The sequence below is a fragment of the Micromesistius poutassou genome (genome assembly GCF_964030765.1).
Source record: "Micromesistius poutassou genome assembly, chromosome: 11".
Classification (NCBI taxonomy): domain Eukaryota; kingdom Metazoa; phylum Chordata; class Actinopteri; order Gadiformes; family Gadidae; genus Micromesistius; species Micromesistius poutassou.
In genome coordinates this window covers 1,109,499-1,128,424 of record NC_140281.1, presented here as the reverse complement: position 1 = coordinate 1,128,424, position 18,926 = coordinate 1,109,499, and the positions used below count along the sequence as shown (strand labels likewise).

General features: G+C 44.6%; 1 long non-coding RNA gene across 1 annotated transcript; it reads left to right on the top strand.

Annotated features, from left to right (window-relative positions):
* Positions 1–1,282: 1,282 nt before the first annotated feature.
* On the top strand, positions 1,283–1,643 carry LOC311355547. The gene is made up of 2 exons (XR_014637465.1): positions 1,283–1,383; positions 1,473–1,643. It is a non-coding gene; the product is annotated as an uncharacterized lncRNA (long non-coding RNA).
* Positions 1,644–18,926: the final 17,283 nt, after the last annotated feature.

Here is an 18,926-nt window from a genome sequence, read left to right as displayed (position 1 = left end):
GACCGAAATGTAGTTTAGCATAGAGTACAAAGAAAAGCAGTAAAGTAAAAAGCTGTAAAATGTACACAGATGGATTCAGTATGAACATTATTGACAGTAGAACAGTGTGGAGGAATGCATTAAGATGACATTGACAAACATTATAGCCTATATAACGTTACAAACTTTACTTTGAAGACAGTGTCCGGTTTGATTACAAATCTGACACTTTTTTGTCTTTTTTTTACTCTCTGAATGATTAATTTTTTAATTCAACTGAGCTTCGGGGCATTTAAAAAGTCTAACAATAAAATAAAAATAGGTCAGCAATAGCGATAGGATTAGCTATAGTAGGCCTATAGGCCTATATCATTCATTTTACAAACAGAAAAATGAATTCAACTTTTCCACTACTCTTGCCCGTTGGCTTACTCTACATAGACCTACTGAAGATCATTTAGGAATGGTTTACCTTCATCTTTGGGTTCCTTTTTGGTTATGTCTGTTTTTCTGCACCTTAACTAGCCAGTGTCACCTATGTTTAGACTAGTCCTGTACAAAAATATAGAAACACTTTACACTTTACATGCAGCAGCCAATTTCTGCAGTGATGCAGCAGCGCCCTCCGCAGGGATGCTGCGGTACTGAGGTACGAGGAGAGGTTGGAAGTGGAAAGCAGGTTTCAGGGGTACAGTGTATTTTACACCAATACTCAATAGCGTCGTCATGCGCATGCGCAGAACCACTAGGTAGCAAAATCTGATGGGTAGCAGAAATTGACAGAACACAGGCTTCAGAGGAGCCGATCACACCTAAACACAGTTGTTAGCAGACAGGCTAGTAAAGGATCAGTAAAACAGACGTAACCAAAAAGCCCCCCAAAGATATGGAAGGCAAACAATTCCCAAATTATCTTCAATATATAAAGTCAGCCAATGAGCGTGAGGAAATTAGATTTCTGCCTACATTTGTGTCTACATTTGTGTCGGAAGAAGAGTTAAACCATTATCAGGGGTCTGGTTCTGACCGAACCACCTGTTGCGTAGCGCTCGCTCTAATGAAAGGTTTCCCTCAGCGGCTGAATGGCTCTGCTCTCCCGCCACGAGACCAGAGGTTCTGAGTCCACTACCCCGGAGAGACCGGACCCGGAGGAGGACCTGCTGGACCCGGAGGAGGACCTGCTGGAGAGAGGTCTGGACCCGGAGGAGGACCTGCTGGAGAGAGGTCTGGACCCAGAGGAGGACCTGCTGGACCCGGAGGAGGACCTGCTGGAGAGAGGTCTGGACCCGGAGGAGGACCTGCTGGACCCGGAGGAGGATCTGCTGGACCCAGAGGAGGACCTGCTGGCCGCTAGACCGCACCTGCGACGACGGAGGAGGTGGAGCATGGATCTGCCGCCTACAGGTTCGCAACTGCCTCCCTTCTAATAAATAAGGATTTAACCCTGTCCGACAAACGTGACAAAGTGACTCATTCCAGTCTTCCCTCCACAGTGGAAGCTGAATCGACCGGAGCGGATCCGTTGAAATAAGAAATAGCGCCAGCGTTACATTGTGTTTATATAGGTTAGATATTGACATTGTTAGGATCCTTGAAGTCCGTTCTTGTGTAAACTCACCTCCATGTAATGATGATCACAGACAATAAAAGCCCCGTTTCTGATGTGTTTTGAGTCGTCTATAAAGGTTGCCTATTGACAACTGGCCGGGGACTACAGCTGGAAATTAGCCAAATAGGTTAAAGCTGCTCCTTTTACTGTAGGTTAATCAAAGGGGACTGTCCACAAAAATATAAAAAATTATATAAAATTAAATAAAATAAATAAATAAAATAAAGGTCAGGACCTGGCTCAGGGCCGCTCCATGAAGGAACACGATCAAACAACAGCAACGTGGTTTCATCTGTATTTTTATTTATTATCAATCTCCACACAAAATATATCTGGTTTTATTCGGGGAATGGAATATGTAATTTAAATATCACTGTATTCATATGTTGACAGAATTGCTAACGTTATAATTTTCTTATAAATGAATATTACAGTGTCACTAAATCATAAACCAAAAAAAAAAAAAAATACAAAAATTAAATCGCAATCAAACCGTAACTCTAATGGATGACTGGTTGGTTAACTGGTTGGCTGACTGGTTGGTTAACTGGTTTGTAGGATCACTGAGAGAGCTCGCGCTCTCTCTCTCTCTCTCTCTCTCTCTCTCTCTCTCTCTCTCTCTCTCTCTCTCTCTCTCTCTCACCACACATTCACACAACACACTTCACCGGTGGTTTGACCAGAAAATAAATGCGTTCTTGTGTAAACTCACCTCCGTGTAATGAACACAGGCAATAAAAGCCCTGTTTCTGATTTGTGTTTGGGTTGTGTTACGGCACCAGTTTTAAATGAATTTATTTGCCTTGTAGAATTCAGCAAGATTAAAAGTGCAAATACATCAACAAAATTCATATAAATGGGCAACCTTTTATCTGTGGTTGTTCAAGACACAGTGAAGGCATGATGCCACCATAGGTTTGCAGAGAACTATATACAACAGGGGTGTCAAACGTACGGCCCGCGGGCCTAATCCGGCCCGGAGTGTAATTTAATCCGGCCCGCCAGATAATATCTAATATCTATCAGAACTGGCCCGCCGGCATATCGCATTTCAGCGTTAACGCGTTGACGCGCGTCTCGGCGCGGTAACCCTGGCGTCAACTCCGGCAGCCCTTAATCCCGTACCTTCCCCCCCCCCGTCAACAATTCCGCCCGCGGACCCTGTTATAATGTAATGTCCCCAATTAATGTAATGCAATTGGCCCACCGGCATATCGCATTTCAGCGTTAACGCGTTGACACGCGTCTCACCGTCCAAGACTTCAATTTTGGCCCACTGCACAGTTTGAGTTTGACACCCCTGATATACAATATGCACACTGAAGGCATGATGCCACCATAGGTTTGCAGAGAACTATATATACAATATGCACACTGAAGGCATGATGCCACCATAGGTTTGCAGAGAACTATATACAATACAATATGCACACTTGAAAGGGGTGGGGTGGTGGTGGTGTGGAGTTGTGAGGGCTGCTGAAAACCCAGTGTCCACCCTCACAGGAAGGGGGGGTGGGGGGGTTGTGAGGGCCGCTGAAACCCAGTGTCCATCCTCACAGGAAGGGGGGGTGGGGGGGTTGTGAGGGCCGCTGAAACCCAGTGTCCATCCTCACAGGAAGGGGGGGTGGCGGCACTCTGCTGGTCCACGATGGGGTCACACAGCTCTGGGGCCAGCGGCCCTCGGATCGTTATATGTCGGCCTAGACCTAATCAATTGTGTTTTAATATTTGTAGCATTCATATTAGTCTATTCTTTTCGTAGGCTACTCTGCTGTTGGCCTTGATGGGGAGATATTTTTTTGCTGCCACAAAATATAGTTTAATCCAACAACATTTCTGCGTCTCCCCCTCATACGGAGCCCATTTCAGCACCGTGTCAGTGGACAGCTACAATCCTACGACGTCGTAAGAGCAGAGCACGCGCGTTCATGTTAAGAGGAGTTTCGGGAAACGCTCGCAAAAAATTAACGATGCATCGTGAGATCCATCATACGATGGATCGTACGAGCGTGGATCCATCGTTATCGGGAAACGGGGCCCAGGACGAACATTAGGATAATAAAATGCTACGGTGGACGAGAAGGGTCTTAACACATGCATATACAGAAAACACCTGCAAACTCAGAAAACACCTGCATTGATTTCACAACACATGCGTTGCACATATGCACAACACGAGCAAATAGGGAAACGAACTGCAAGTAATGACAACGGAAATGTTTCCGGGGGGACCATAATCAGTGACGGTCCCACATCCGGTTGGCGGTTATATTCAATTACGAACGTCTTCAGTATATATATCGGATTGCATAGATATATGTACTAGCTGTGTTCGAAATTGTTCCCTATCACGGATATAGTGCACTATATAGGGTGCTCGCCATTTTGTAGTGCTGTTCGAATTCTCAGTGGTTAATTTCATTCACTATAGCTATTAGTGGTGGCTCGTTCGCGAACGAATCAGTTCGAACGAACGACTCTTTAAAACGAACGAACCGAACTGATTCGCTGCTCTCATTCGTCGTCGTTCGTCTCGTTCGTTCTCCGAGACTCGACTCCCAGCTCCACCCACTAGTCGCTGACTCGCGAGTCGCCGTTCGTTCACTGACTGTGTTTAGCGGTGAAGACTCGAGAACTGAGACGTCACGAGAGTCAGCCGGGCAACAACATCCCGATTACGAACATGAAGCACTCTTCAGCTAAAAGGAACTTAGTTGATGTTGTGTTGATTGATGACCGTTTGCACCATTGCATGATCGTGATTCGTTTGAGAATGAGAACGAGGGAGGAGCTGAGTCTGACCGACTCGGCTGAGAACGTGCATTCACGATTCGTTTGAACGAGAACGAGGGGGGAGCCGAGTCTGACCGCGGCATTCGCGAACGTGCATTCGCGATTCGTTTGAACGAGAACGAGGGAGGAGCCGAGTCTGACCGACTCAGTGACTGAGAATCATGATTCACCGCTACCGGAAATGCGAACGAACGAATGAACGAATTAACGACTCTTCATGGCGAACTGACCGACGCGAACTGATTCTTTCAAACGAATCATGAAATCCACCACTAATAGCTATAAAATACTCAAAATTTGAGTGAACATACAATGTTCCCTACATGTTACTCCCATATACCACAATGCAATGCGGGCGCATTTACTGACGCAAATGACGTTCAGAAATGTTCAGCGTAGTGTAACGAATTCTCGTTTGTTCGTTCCCTATATAGTTCACTATATCATAAACACTATATAGGGAACAGTGAGTGAGGGAATAGGGAAGGATTTCGAACACAGCTACCGACTAGATATCGCATTCGGCTTCTAAGCATGCGTCAACAATGTCGCGGGGTATCCACCCACCTGAATGAATGAACGTCGATGGGGCAGAGGTCCTTTCCCGGCCTAAATCACTCTAAAACCCCTTATTTTAAGGCAATATTCAAGCGGGTTGGTTTCTGACATAGGTCAGACATGTAATGATAGTAAAAATAAAAAAAATAAAGTATTTTTAATTCATTTTTAGGCCTACTAGCATTACCACAAACACACGTTTGACCCGACCCGATTGAAGATTTCCTTTAAAAAAAAGCGTTTTAGAATGATTTTGACTGGGAAAGGACTTCTGTCCCATCGACATTCATTCATTCAGGTGGGTGGTTACCCCACGGCAAGATTGACGTAGGCCTTTATGTTCCACTGAACAGCGCAGCTCAGGCGATATCTAGTCAGTATATATATATATATATATATATATGATTGGATTGTGCTACAATAGGTACGTGTTTCTCTTTTATGACAGACTTGTCGATGTGCTCTGATAACGAAGTGGTTTTGTGTGTTTTCTACATATTAAGTCATTGTCCCCATAACGTATTAGTCCATGCAGATAATTGTTGTTATCAGAGCACCTCGATAAGTCTGTCATAATAAAAGAGAAACACGTACCTCTTGTAGCACAATCCAATGACTGAAGACGTTCGTAATTGAATAGAACCGCCAACCGGATATGGGTCCGTCACTGATTATGGTCCCCCCGGAAACATTTCCGTTGTCATCACTTGCAGTTTGTTTCCCTATTTGCTCGTGTTGTGAATATGTGCAACGCATGTGTTGTGAAATCAATGCAGGTGTTTTCTAAGTTTGCAGGTGTTTTGGAATTTGCAGCGCACGTGTTGTGTAATCGATGAAAGTGTTTTCTGAATTTGCAGGTGTTTTCTGTATATGCATGTGTTGTGGCGTTTGCATGTGTTGTGACCCTTCTCGGCCACCGTAAAATACGACAAACACGATGCTGGGTTCAAGTTGTTCAAAATTTGATTCTGAACAACTTTTGTAATGGAGTCAAGATCATAGGAGTCCAACTTGATGTTGATATGAGCAATTAACTGTTTTTGATGATTTTTGGCCTCTGGCGGCCATGTTGTTTTGTCAATCAACTTAATTTTACTTCAGGAGTTGGAACTTTGGACCCCAATAGCCACTGTGTCGGTCCCGCTCAAATCAAGCATTGCGTCTATGAACTGTGGCGATTTTAGTGACAGGCCACGCCCATTTCGATGCCACGCCCTATTTGAAAAAATGTTGTGAGTTTATCTTGTTCAGAATTTGATTATGAACAACTTTTGTATTTGGGTCAACATCAACATCATAGGAGTCCAACTTGATGTTGATATGAGCAATTAACTATTGTCGAGGTTTAAACCACGCCCATTTTAGAACTCAATGGCTCATGGGTGCTTTAAACTTGAACGTACAGACTAATCTTTCAGTCCGATCGAAGATAATGGTCCATAGATGATATGTGCCAAAGGATTTTTGTCAAAGTCGAAAAACCTGGGATCGTTAGGCAATTTACTGTTTTTAACTAAATTCAAAATGGCGGCAAATCTGGGAACCGGAAGTCATAGGTTCTTGAGGCGTATTTGTTCAGCATGTGGATATGCATATGTGTGCAAAGTTTCATGAGTGTAGGTCAAACCAGTTACGAGATATGCTTGTGCAAAGTTTGCATTTTTTGGACCGTTGGTATAACGCCACCTTTGGGCCAATCAGTGTAATATTTGCTGTGTGCTAATCTTGGGTCAACCTCTACACGTCTAGTAAGTTTCATAAAAAGCGTGCGATCGGTGTAGACTGTGCAATGCAAACGCGGCGGAATATAAATAATAACAACTAGAATCACTATAAGTTGCCTTCGCACACTTTGTGCTTGGCACCTAATTATTAACATTTCCATCTCACTCAAGATGCAATGCATTTCAGGCAAAAAATATACAATACTTTTTCTTGAATACTGTATGTGCCAAAAAAAAACTCAATCTGCGCAAAACTCAAATTTAACACATTATTTTTTCTGTGATTAATTAATCGAAATTAACCTTAACCTTAAGTTAATTTGACACACACACACACATATATATATATATATATATATATATATATATATATATACACACACACATATACATATGATACTATACGTATCCTACACCAATTATATACACCAATATATATATATATGTATATATATGTATATGTATATATATATGTGTGTGTGTGTGTGTGTGTGCGTAACTGCAGGCAGTGTTTTCTTGCTCTGTGGACTATGTGTAATTTTATTCATTGACCACAAGGTGGACTCGTATTATTTTGTTGTAATGTACATGTTGTAATGTACCGCTGCTGCAGGAGCCCCGAGGACTACCGAGGACTACCGAGGAGCCCCGAGGACCGCCCGTCACCCAGCGGGACGTCGCCTGGTCTCATCATCACTTCCACTACTTTTTTTAAAAACCCGTCGGGAGTTGAACTGGATTAAGCAGCAGCGGCTTCCCGTCCCGTCCCGTCCACACCGCGCCCTCCCGGTCAAACCAGATTAAGCCATAGTGGTGTAAAGACAGGTTAAGACATCGTGGTGTGAAAACCAGATAAAAGAGTGTACGTGGATCAGGGGGTCATCTGTATTTTGTGTTTCAGGAGCCAGGGAGATCGACATCGCAGCCACGCTGGAGCATCTCCGAGACCAGAGACCTGCCATGGTCCAGACCAAGGTACACACACACACACACACACACACACACACACACACACACACACACACACACACACACACACACACACACACACACACACACACACACACAGACACACGCACACCTCCCACAGTACAGAGCGTGGTCCGCCAGCTCCCCCTGGTGGTGCAGACCGGTACTGCAGTCCCACTGGAGCCTCCCCAGCCTGCCCTGAGTGAGAGCTCCAGTGTTCTGATCTGAGGAGGTAAAGCAGGGTTCTGGAGCGCTGTGGTTCTGCTCTCCGGCGGTACCACAAATACACCATCGATCTGAAACTCCCATCATCCTCTCTGTCTGTCTGTCTCTCTCTCTCTCTCTCTCTCTCTCTCTCTCTCTCTCTCTCTCTCTCTCTCTCTCTCTTCATCCAATACTGTATAATATGATGATTGTATCATAAAGTTACATGATTTGCTGTAAATATAAGAAATGATATGAATCAGAGTGAATTGAATTGTTATCAAATATAGTATATGTTTAAAGTGCAGTTAATGAAAGTTAAAGTGGACTGAATGGGATCTGAAACATGTAATTAATGAGGATATAAAACAACAAACCGATATTATATTACTCCTATAAAATGGGATTATATATATATATATAGGAGTAATATATATTATATATATATAGGAGTAATATAATATCGGTTTGTTGTTTTATATCCTCATTAATATAGACATGTTTCAGATCCCATTCAGTCCACTTTAACTTTCATTAACTGCACTTTAAACATATACGTATATATATATATATATATGTATATATATATGTATATATATATACTCATGTATATAAACACATGAGTCAAATAAAAGCTGATCTCTTATCAATCGCACCTGCAGGTATAAACGTAGAATCTATTCAACTTGAGATTCTTCCCACTTTTTCATATTCTTAAAGCACCTCATGTGTTCACTGTCCGCCCTCGGAGACGTCCGGACTTGGACAACGGCGCCCCCTGCTGTCCGCCACAGGAACAACAGGCTGAACCAGCGGACTCGCTATAAACGGCGCTCCTGCTATCCGGACTACATTCCAGTCAATCTTGCATTATCCGCATCAGGTGGGTATGGCTACTTTTTGAAAGACCCGCCCCGGAACTAACCAATAATTCCATGTCTATTTAGTTAATAGTTAATTAATGAATTCATGTGTATACTGCTTGGCTGCTCATCATCCAGTTTGCAACCTCTTCAGCCTCTTCTTGTGTGCTCTTCTGTCCATGTAACTAGCCTACTTTTATTAAACAAGAAAGCTATTTCTGTTTGTAAAATTTCATTTTACAATCAGATATAGTGTAAGCATTCTTAAAACATTAAACAAACAAAAAACAAGTCCTGTCCAGAGAACGGACCCATCCGTTACCAGCATATAAATAAATACCTTTATAAAATAACATATGAATAACTTTATTAAATGACATATTAATAAATACCTTTATAAAATGACATATGAATAAATACCTTTATAAAATAACATATGAATAACTTTATAAAATGACATATGAATAAATACCTTTATAAAATGACATATGAATAAATACCTTTATAAAATGACAGTGGATGGAAAGAGCGGGGGCTGGGCGGTGTTAAATCATGTAAAACAATGACTTTAGATGTGATTACAATAGATTAAACTTTATACAAATACTGAGACAACGAAACAATCAAAACTGCCCCAGAGACTCACGGTCAACTTCTACCACTGTGCCGTGGAGAGTGTGCTGACCTATGGGTTACTGGTGTGGTTTGCCGGCTGCACCAGCGCAGAGAAGGAGGCCATACACAGAGTGGTGAGAGCTGCTGGAAAGATCACTGGGGGTCATCTTTCCTTCCAGACAGATTAGTGCGGATACCAGCATGTTGGGAGCCTCCTGCTACCAGCGCTAAATCATTCGCCCACACCTCTACCAACAAGTTAGATATGTCTAGAGATATATGGTCGTATATATGCTGGGCTGCGGCAAAGTGTGTGTGTTTGTGTGCGTGCGTGTGTCAGTTTGTCAAGAATGTGGAGTTGGGCCTTAAAGAATATTCCTTCCTGTTTGTGTGTGTCAAAGAGTTTGTGTCTGCCATTAAGTATGTAAGATATACATATACATCTAAAAACAAACACAAGATCACAAGATTTCTCCAACACATTTTTATTATATATATGATTGTTGGGTTCCATGAATTTGGCATTGGGCCAAGGTGAATTTAAACGAAATATGTACGTCAAACATGTGATGGGATCCGACCAAGTCCACATTGATGTGACATCCCACTGGAGAGAAACCACAGCTTGGTCCCAGTGCAGGTGAATTTAAACAAAGTAGTTCACACCTCAGTGTGATGTAACACTGATGAGGACTTGGTTGGGTCCCATCAGATGTTTGACTACTTTGTTTAAATTCACCTGGGCTCAGACAAAGCTGGGGTTTCACTCCTGTGTGATGTCACAGCGATGTGGACTTGGTTGGATCCCATCACATGTTGGACTTACATACTTTTTTTAAAATTCACCTGGGCTCGGACAAAGTATGTACGTCAAACATCGGATGGGTCCAGTCCAAGTCCACATTGATGTGACATCACACTGGAGTGAAACCTCAGCTTTGTCCTAGCCAAGGTGAATTCAAACAAAGTAGTTCACACCTCAGTGTGATGCAACACCGATGAGGACTTGGTTGGGTCCCATCAGATGTTTGACTACTTTGTTTCAATTCACGTTGGCTAACACAAAGCTGGGGTTTCACTCGTGTGTGATGTCTCATCGATGTGGACTTGGTTGGATCCCATCAGATGTTTGACGTACATACTTTTCCTGTACATTTTTATTTACAGTACATCCGACCCGCACCGGAACAGGGCAGCCACTCTGGACAGGCGCCCCTTCAGCCTTTCATTGAACGTTTGCCTGAGGCCCTTCCCCTGGACCTCCGGTGCGGGTCGGTCCCCTTCTTCCTCCGTCTTCTCATCCCCTTCTCGCCCGTTCACGGGGGCATCGGCCACGATGACTTCCACCGTGTTATTTCGGATGCCCCTCATCCAGACCCTCATGGTCCCCATGACCTGGGCCAGGTTCTTTCTGGGGGGCACGTCTGCTCTCTGAGGCAGCCGGGCCCCCAAAGGGCCCGAGCCTTCTCCCTGGTGTTGGGGTCCTGTCAGAAATGAACGACAAGACGGTATTTAACGATGACCGTAGTGGCTGTTACGTGTTTGTTGCTGTTATGGGTTCTATTTTAGTGACTGTTAACGTGAGGGTCGGTCAGTCATTGTTTCCTGATTATGCTGACACATAAAACTCAAAAAGATAAATCCAAACCACACACACACACACACACACACACACACACACACACACACACACACACACACACACACACACACACACACACACACACACACACACACACACACACACACACACACACACACACAGGAAAACACAACAATGCAGCAAGCTCACCGGGTTCATGGGCAGTCTGGCCTTGGTCTGGGGCGGTCTGGCCTTGGTCTGGGGCGGTCTGGCCTTGGTCTGGGGTGGTCTGGCCTTGGTCTGGGGCGGTCTGGCCTTGGTCTGGGGTGGTCTGGCCTTGGTCCGGCGGGTCTGGCCTTGGTCCGGTGGGTCTGGCCTGGGTCTGGGCGGTCTGGCCTGGGTCCGTGGGGTCTGGCCTTGGTCCGGTGGGTCTGGCCTGGGTCTGGGCGGTCTGGCCTGGGTCCGTGGGGTCTGGACTTGGTCCGGCGGGTCTGGCCTGGGTCTGGGGGGTCTGGCCTTTGTCCGGGGCGGTGTGGCCCGGGTTGGGGACTGACGGCTCGCACTCTGCGACCAAGTCCGGGTCGTACGCCTCCTCATCCTCCTCCAACCATCTGCTCACCATCTGGGACGCGACGCACCGCGTCAGGAGCTCACCGGGTTGAACATGAACCCACACCGAAGACCCATGAGAGGAAACGAAAAGACGTCTCAGTCGGTGTTCGTGTTCGTGTCCTCTCCTTCCTCACCTGTCCCAGATGTTCTTCCCCGGGTGGCGAGGTGGAGACCGGATAGGGGGGGGAGGAGTCCGGATAGGAGAAGAAGGAGTCCGTAGAGGGGGGGGAGGAGTCTGGATAGGAGAAGAAGGAGTCCGTAGAGGGGGAGGAGGAGGCCGGATAGGAGAAGAAGGAGTCCGTAGAGGGGGAGGAGGAGGCCGGATAGGAGAAGAAGGAGTCCGTAGAGGAGAAGGAGGAGGCCGCAGAATAGAAGGAGGAGTCCGTAGAGGAGAAGGAGGAGGCCGCAGAATAGAAGGAGGAGTCCGTAGAGGGGGAGGACGCTGGTTTGTCCACAACCCCACCCAGGGTCTCCTGGTCTCCTGGTCGGAGAACCTCCTGTCGGAGGAGATCATCACCGTTAGGTCACCTGGCCCCTCTCTTCTCCGTGGTTCACTCGCTCTTTGCTAACTGGGCTGACTGGCCTCTGTGCTCGCTCTGTGATCACCAGGTGACGCTCAGCGCTCCACTCTCTGATCCCCACTGAGCAGGGCACTGAGGGATATTGATATATAATGACTTATATAGAGGAGCACGGCCCTGTGATGTCAGAGGGCCACCGGGTTCTGCTGGCCAGAGGCGTCGCGGTGACGTAGTCGCGGTGACGGAATGTTTGGGTATACATTCGTGGTCGAATCAATTTTCATCTGGTTTTTTAGCTTCCCTCAACCCTAACCCTCAGGAAAACAATAACGGTGTTGAAAATCGCCGTGGGTTCTCCTTTAACTTAATAGAATGACGTACAAACATACAACAACAAGTTTTTAAAAGAATACAAATGTGCATCTGCACACTTAAAAGTTAGCGTGTGCGGTTGGTGTTCCTCACCTGTCCCAGAGGATGTTGTGTTCCTGGGGGCGGGGAGGAGATCCAGGTCCAGGAGACCCCACCCAGGGTCTCCTGGTCTCCCTCTGGTCCCTCAACAGTTGTCATCACCATAGTGGGTCTTTCACTTTGCTCACTAACAGGTTAAACAGTTTGATACCACGTTTGTTGCTGTCTGATCACCACTGAGCACTGGACCGAGGAGCGGTGACTTACATAGAGGCGGTGATGTCATAAAGGCCCACCAGGTTCCGTGTCACGTGATGTTTATTCGTTGTCGCAGGCAACAGGATTTTTTTTTTGATTGCACTCTTTAGAATATGCCTAGAATAAGCTCAAATTGAAACCACTGAAATAAGAATGACTTTAATACAAAAATAAGTTGACAAAAACAACCTTATATTTACAAAGTCACCATTTGAAATTGGGTCGCCCAGGTCCATAAGCTGTTTCCAAGTCTATCTACGTTTTATAAACAAACATTTGCATAAACACACACCGTGGGGCCAAGAAAGACTAGTCAGGCTATCAGTTTGTCTTTGATCAACTTGATATTGAAACACAAGTTTGAGAGTTTCATTCTTGTAGATCTACTGGAGTACACACACACACACACACACACACACACACACACACACACACACACACACACACACACACACACACACACACACACACACACACACACACACACACACACACACACACACACACACATTACTTACGATCGACTCTCTTGGTCCTGAGCGCCGTACAGGGACTTGTAGGTCCGGTGAGCGTTCACACCGAACCCCACCAGCGCGTCGTCCACCCCGCTGGTAGACTGGGAGCCCTCACACAACCTACGCCTGGCCACGGCCGTCACCATGGGTGGGAACAGCCGGGCGTAGGAGGCGAGGGCGTCCTTGTTCTCCATGAGGGGCGACTTGCTGGTGTCCCCTCCCTCTCTCTCCTTCTGGTGGGACGGCAAGATGGAGATTGCGTACCCCACCGCGTTCCCCAGCAACCACTGGAACGTTTGAAGGGTTCGAAGGGTGAGCCATTTTCTGTAAGACAAGAAGAAACAAAACATTTAGTGTATTACAATGTACTACTAATTACCTTGTTTGCCTCCCCTGGGGTGTTATAATAACACTGTTGATATCAATGTTAATGTCAGGATATCAGCCCATTAGGGGGGTTAGGGTAATACTGTCGACGTGAATGTTAATGCCAGGAGCCCATTAGGTTTAGCCTGATAGTGACCTGTCTCCCTTCCCCCATCCATTCACACCTCTTATGCAAATCGAGGTTGTATTTCAAACACCGAAATCACACATTTACACTTTGAATTTCGTTACAGCATTTATACCACAGGGTCTCTAGGGTCTATAGCATAAAACACCGTCGACTGATTACAGTTTAATGCATTTTGCACAATTTGCCAGGGCGAAACAACGCGCCATACGTGACAATAGGTGTAATCATCATGACAATGGGAATGACAAAGGGAATACTTTCCACATCAAGTTTAACATATTTATACTTCGACATTCGTTCCAGCATTTATACCACAGCTACCTTAGAGTCTATAGCATATAACTGGCCTGTCTGCTCACATTTTAATGCATTTTTCACGATTTGCCAGCTCTCGTTTTAAGGCCTACCACCGCGCCATTCGTTTCAATGGGAATCGTGACGATGCGTACTTTCCACATCAAGTTAAACATATTTATACTTCGACATTCGTTCCAGCATTTATACCACAGCTACCTTAGGGTCTATAGTATAAAACTGGCCTGTCTGCTCACATTTTAATGCATTTTTCACGATTTGACCACGATCTAACCTCAGAGTCATTTCAATGGTATTGACATGCTAATCGCGATGAAATCAACTTTATTTAACATCTGCAGAATGTTAAGCTGTATTAATACTGATTTGATACGTTGTTCTGAAGACAATAAAGGCATTACTTACGTGATAGTTGGAAACTGTAAAAGTCTGAAGTTTTCGGCTGGAGGAGCGTAGGTGAATAAGCGCTCCCCGCCGGGAGCCAATCACGGAGCAGCATCCCAGTCCCAAGTGAGATTCAGTCCAATGAAACCATGGGAGCTGTTTGGCAAATTAAGCGAGACTGCCCAATCAAAGGCTGCGGTTTTTTTTTTGCCAGGGCGGGAGAGGGCGGGGCGCACAAGTGAGCAAGTGAGACTCTACTGATGCGTACGCTGAGCGGGCCGCTGTCCCGGACCCGCCCCTGATCCTGAGCCCCCTGCCGGTAGCTCTGCTCCAGGCGGATCTTGTCCGGGTCGGTCCCCTCCGGCACAGACCCCACCCTGCCGCTCTGGTAGCCCGGCTGGGCAGGTGGTTGTGGTGGAGGCGGTGACGGGTTAGGGTCCGTGGAGGGCGATTTGAAAAAGGGGCGTGGTCTTGGTTTTGGCCACCTTGTCGAAGAAGGCCAAGTCTGCAACGTACTTCCCCGACGGGCGGGAACTCGTAGCCCCACAGGATCTCGTCGGGCAGGTAGGAGGTGCGCACCTGGCAGGTGGCCGAGGTGGGCTCCATCGTGGCGCTCAGGATGACCAGCAGCTCAAAGTCGGCCAGGTCAGGGTCGGTCCATCCACCGCCTTGATGAGGAGGGGGGGGAGAAGAAGAAGGCCCTGGTGACAGAGGTCATCGTCACGGAGGAAAGACCGGTCCAACGCAAACAGTCCAATAAAAAAGAAGAAAATCTAGATAGGATAATTTTTTGAATGGAAGATCATTTGCTTACTGCAGTGAGAAGATTACCCATGGCTCTCTGTTTAATTCTCTGTGCGCCTAATTCTCCGTTTATGCTATTAAACTCCTGTAGCCTAACCCTGTCCGTCAAACTTGACAATCTGATTAAGGGGTGCATGTAAACGTCCTGTCACTCATTCCAGTCTTCCCTCCACAGTGGAAGCTGATTCGACCGGAGAGGATCCACGCGTGGACGTCTGCGTGTGTACACACACACACACACACACACACACACACACACACACACACACACACACACACACACACACACACACACACACACACACACACACACACACACACACACACACACACACACACACACACACACCCCCTCCGGTGGTTTCACCAGAAAAATAAATGCGTTCTTGTGTAAACTCACCTTCGTGTAAGGGAACACAGACAATAAAAGCCCTGTTTCTGATTTGTGTTACGGCACCATTAAATGACCAGAAATGACACATAACATATAGGCCGTAGACAAAAGGTGAAAGTGAAAACAATGAATCTATTGAATCATTGTGTTTTAAAACAGCGTGATGGCATTAAATCAAAAATAAAGTAAATCGAACAAAATAGAAAGAATACCCTAACCACACATAACTCCGGGGATTAACGAACCTTCTTACTCCCGACCAGAAATAACCAGTGAGTCTTCCGGGTCCTCTGCTTCTGCTCTGACTACACCACATTCAGCTGTATGAGCCTTCTCATTCTGGGAGCTTATCTCGATAAACAAGATGTGAAAGAATAACGTCAACAACACACTTTTCCAAGTCACCACAAATGTACACACACACACACACACACACACACACACACACACACACACACACACACACACACACACACACACACACACACACACACACACACACACACACACACACACGCACAGTCCTTCTTCCTCTCCTTCTTCATCATCTTCTTCTTCCTCACTTAACTGTAACACTGACTGGATTCAACCATTTCAAACTCCATCAGAACAGCTCAGCTATTCTATATTTGATCTCAAATGTATTAAAACTTTATCACATTAGCTAGCTATTGTTTAACTCGTGTTCCTTATTTGTTTCCAAACATTTGACCTTTTTAAAATGGTGTGCATGTTGACATTGTTAACTTTTGAACTCTGTTCGAATCCCTTCACTTGATTTAGGCCATTTAACATTTATTTACTGAAAACATGGAGTGGTAGTAGCTCAGGAGGTAGAGCGGCTGGCTGGTGACTGGCAGGTTGGTGGTTCGCTTCCCAGCTCCTCCTAGCTGTGTGTCGAGGTCTCCCTGCGCAAAACGACGGTAGTGACGACTAGTGAACCTATGTAGTGACTCGTGACCGCCAGCGGTGACTCGCTCCGACTAACAACTAACTAAGTGAAGTGAGAAAAAGCTGCATAGAGCAGGTTGTGAAGATGCTAACGCAATGTCCTACAGATGTTTGTCTACACTTACCGTACACTAAAACATCCACAAATGATCAGAACAGCTGCACCCTGTAACATAATTTTCCACCTCCTGTGGAACCTCCACAGCCACAACCACCGCCTCACGCCTCAGCCACAAATGAGTTGCAATAGTTGCAACATGCAAATTTGTCCATAATGTGCTCCTGCTCCTCCGGCTTGCAGATTGGCCTGACTAGCCAACCGCAGGCAATACCTTACAAGTTTTGCTATAAGTAGGCTACTGTGTGAAGTAAGTGAAGTAAGGACAAGTAAGCGGACACTTCTTGTGACATGTGAGTAGCGTACTTTTATTACAACAAGAATGCTTACACTATTACTATTACTATTCCACTACTGTACAAGTAGGCTACTGAGACACCGAAATGTAGTTTAGCATAGAGTACAAAGAAAAGCAGTAAAGTAAAAATCAGTAAAATGTACACAGGTGGAATACTGATGGATGCAGTAGGCTATGAACATTATTGACAGTAGAACAGTGTGGAGGAATGCATTAAGATGGATTCAGTAGATGACTGAACATGAGAAGCAATATGTAGACATATACATATAATACGCAGCAACTATGAGTGGATCATCCATGTCTAAAACGATCAGTGTAAAAATCAAACATTATAGCCTATATAAGGCAAGGCAAGGCAACTTTATTTATATAGCATGTTTCATACACAAGGCAGACTCAAAGTGCTTCACATATAAACATTGTCATACAATAAAAGAAAATAATAGATAAATAAAATAAATAAAAAAATAAGTAAAATGGATAGAGAATAAAGGCAAAGTTAAAAAAAAAAAAAAACATTTTAGAAAGGCAGAGTTAAAAAAATGCATTTTAGAAAGTCAGAAAATAAAGGCAAAGTTACTAAAAAAATAAAAATAAAAAATAGAAGCATTGTAGATTTAAGATTTAGCAGAAAGCTAAAGCAAACATAAAAGTCTTCAGTCTTGTTTTAAAAGCTGTCAGAGTTGGGGCAAGTCTTAAATCCTCAGGGAGTTTATTCCAGCTATTTGTTGCATAGTAACTAAATCCTGCTTCCCCATGTTTCGTGTTGACTCTGGGGATAATTAATAGATTGGTCTCAGAGGATCTTAGTGGCCTAGAAGGCTTATGTAGTGGAAGCATATCAGTTAAATATTTTGGCCCTAAACCATGTAGGGATTTATAGAATATTACACCAAGAATTGGTGTAATATGTTCAATTTTTTTGGTCTTTGTTAGAACTCTAGCAGCAGCATTCTGAACAAGCTGTAGTTGCCTTAGAGTTTTTTTTGGGAGACCTGTAAGGAGACCATTGCAGTAATCAAGCTTGCTAGTGATAAAGGCATGTACAAGTGTTTGTAAGTCTTCGGTAGACATGAGCCCTCTAAGTCTTGCTACGTTTTTAAGGTGATAATATGCAGATTTTGTAACTGATTTGATGTGACTGTCGAAATGTAAATCTGAATCCATGATAACCCCTAGATTTCTGGCTTTGATTGAGGTTTTCAGGGACAGAGAGTGAAGGTGTTGGGTAACTTTAAGCCTTTCGGTTTTAGCACCAAATACAATTATCTCGGTTTTGTCCTCATTTAGTTGAAGGAAATTTTGGCACATCCAGTCTTTGACTTGATCAATGCACTGGCACAACAGATCTATGGGCTGATAGTCATTTGGTGATAGAGATACATAGATTTGCGTGTCATCAGCATAGCAGTGATGGTCAATATTGTTATTTTGCATGATTTTCCCTAGTGGGAGCATGTAGATGTTGAATAGAGAGGGTGCTAAGATCGAACCTTGTGGGACTCCACATGTCACGTTTGTTGATTCTGAAACAAAGTCGCCAATTGAAACAAAGTAGTTCCTATTTTGTAGGTAGGACCTAAACCAATTTAAGACTGTGCCTGAAAGCCCCACCCAGTTTTCTAATCTGTCCAAAAGTATTGTATGGTCTACAGTGTCGTAATATAACGTTACAAACTTTACTTTGCCAAGACAGTGTCCGGTTTTATTACAAATCGGACACTTTTTTGTGTGTTTTTTTTACTTTTTGAATGATTAATTTTTGAATTCAACGGAGCTTCGGGGCATTTAAAAAGTCTAACAATAAAATAAAAATAGGTCAGCAATAGCGATAGGATTAGCTATAGTAGGCCTATGAGTAGGCCTATATCATTCATTTTACAAACAGAAAAATTAATTCAACTTTTCCACTACTCTCGCCCATTGGCT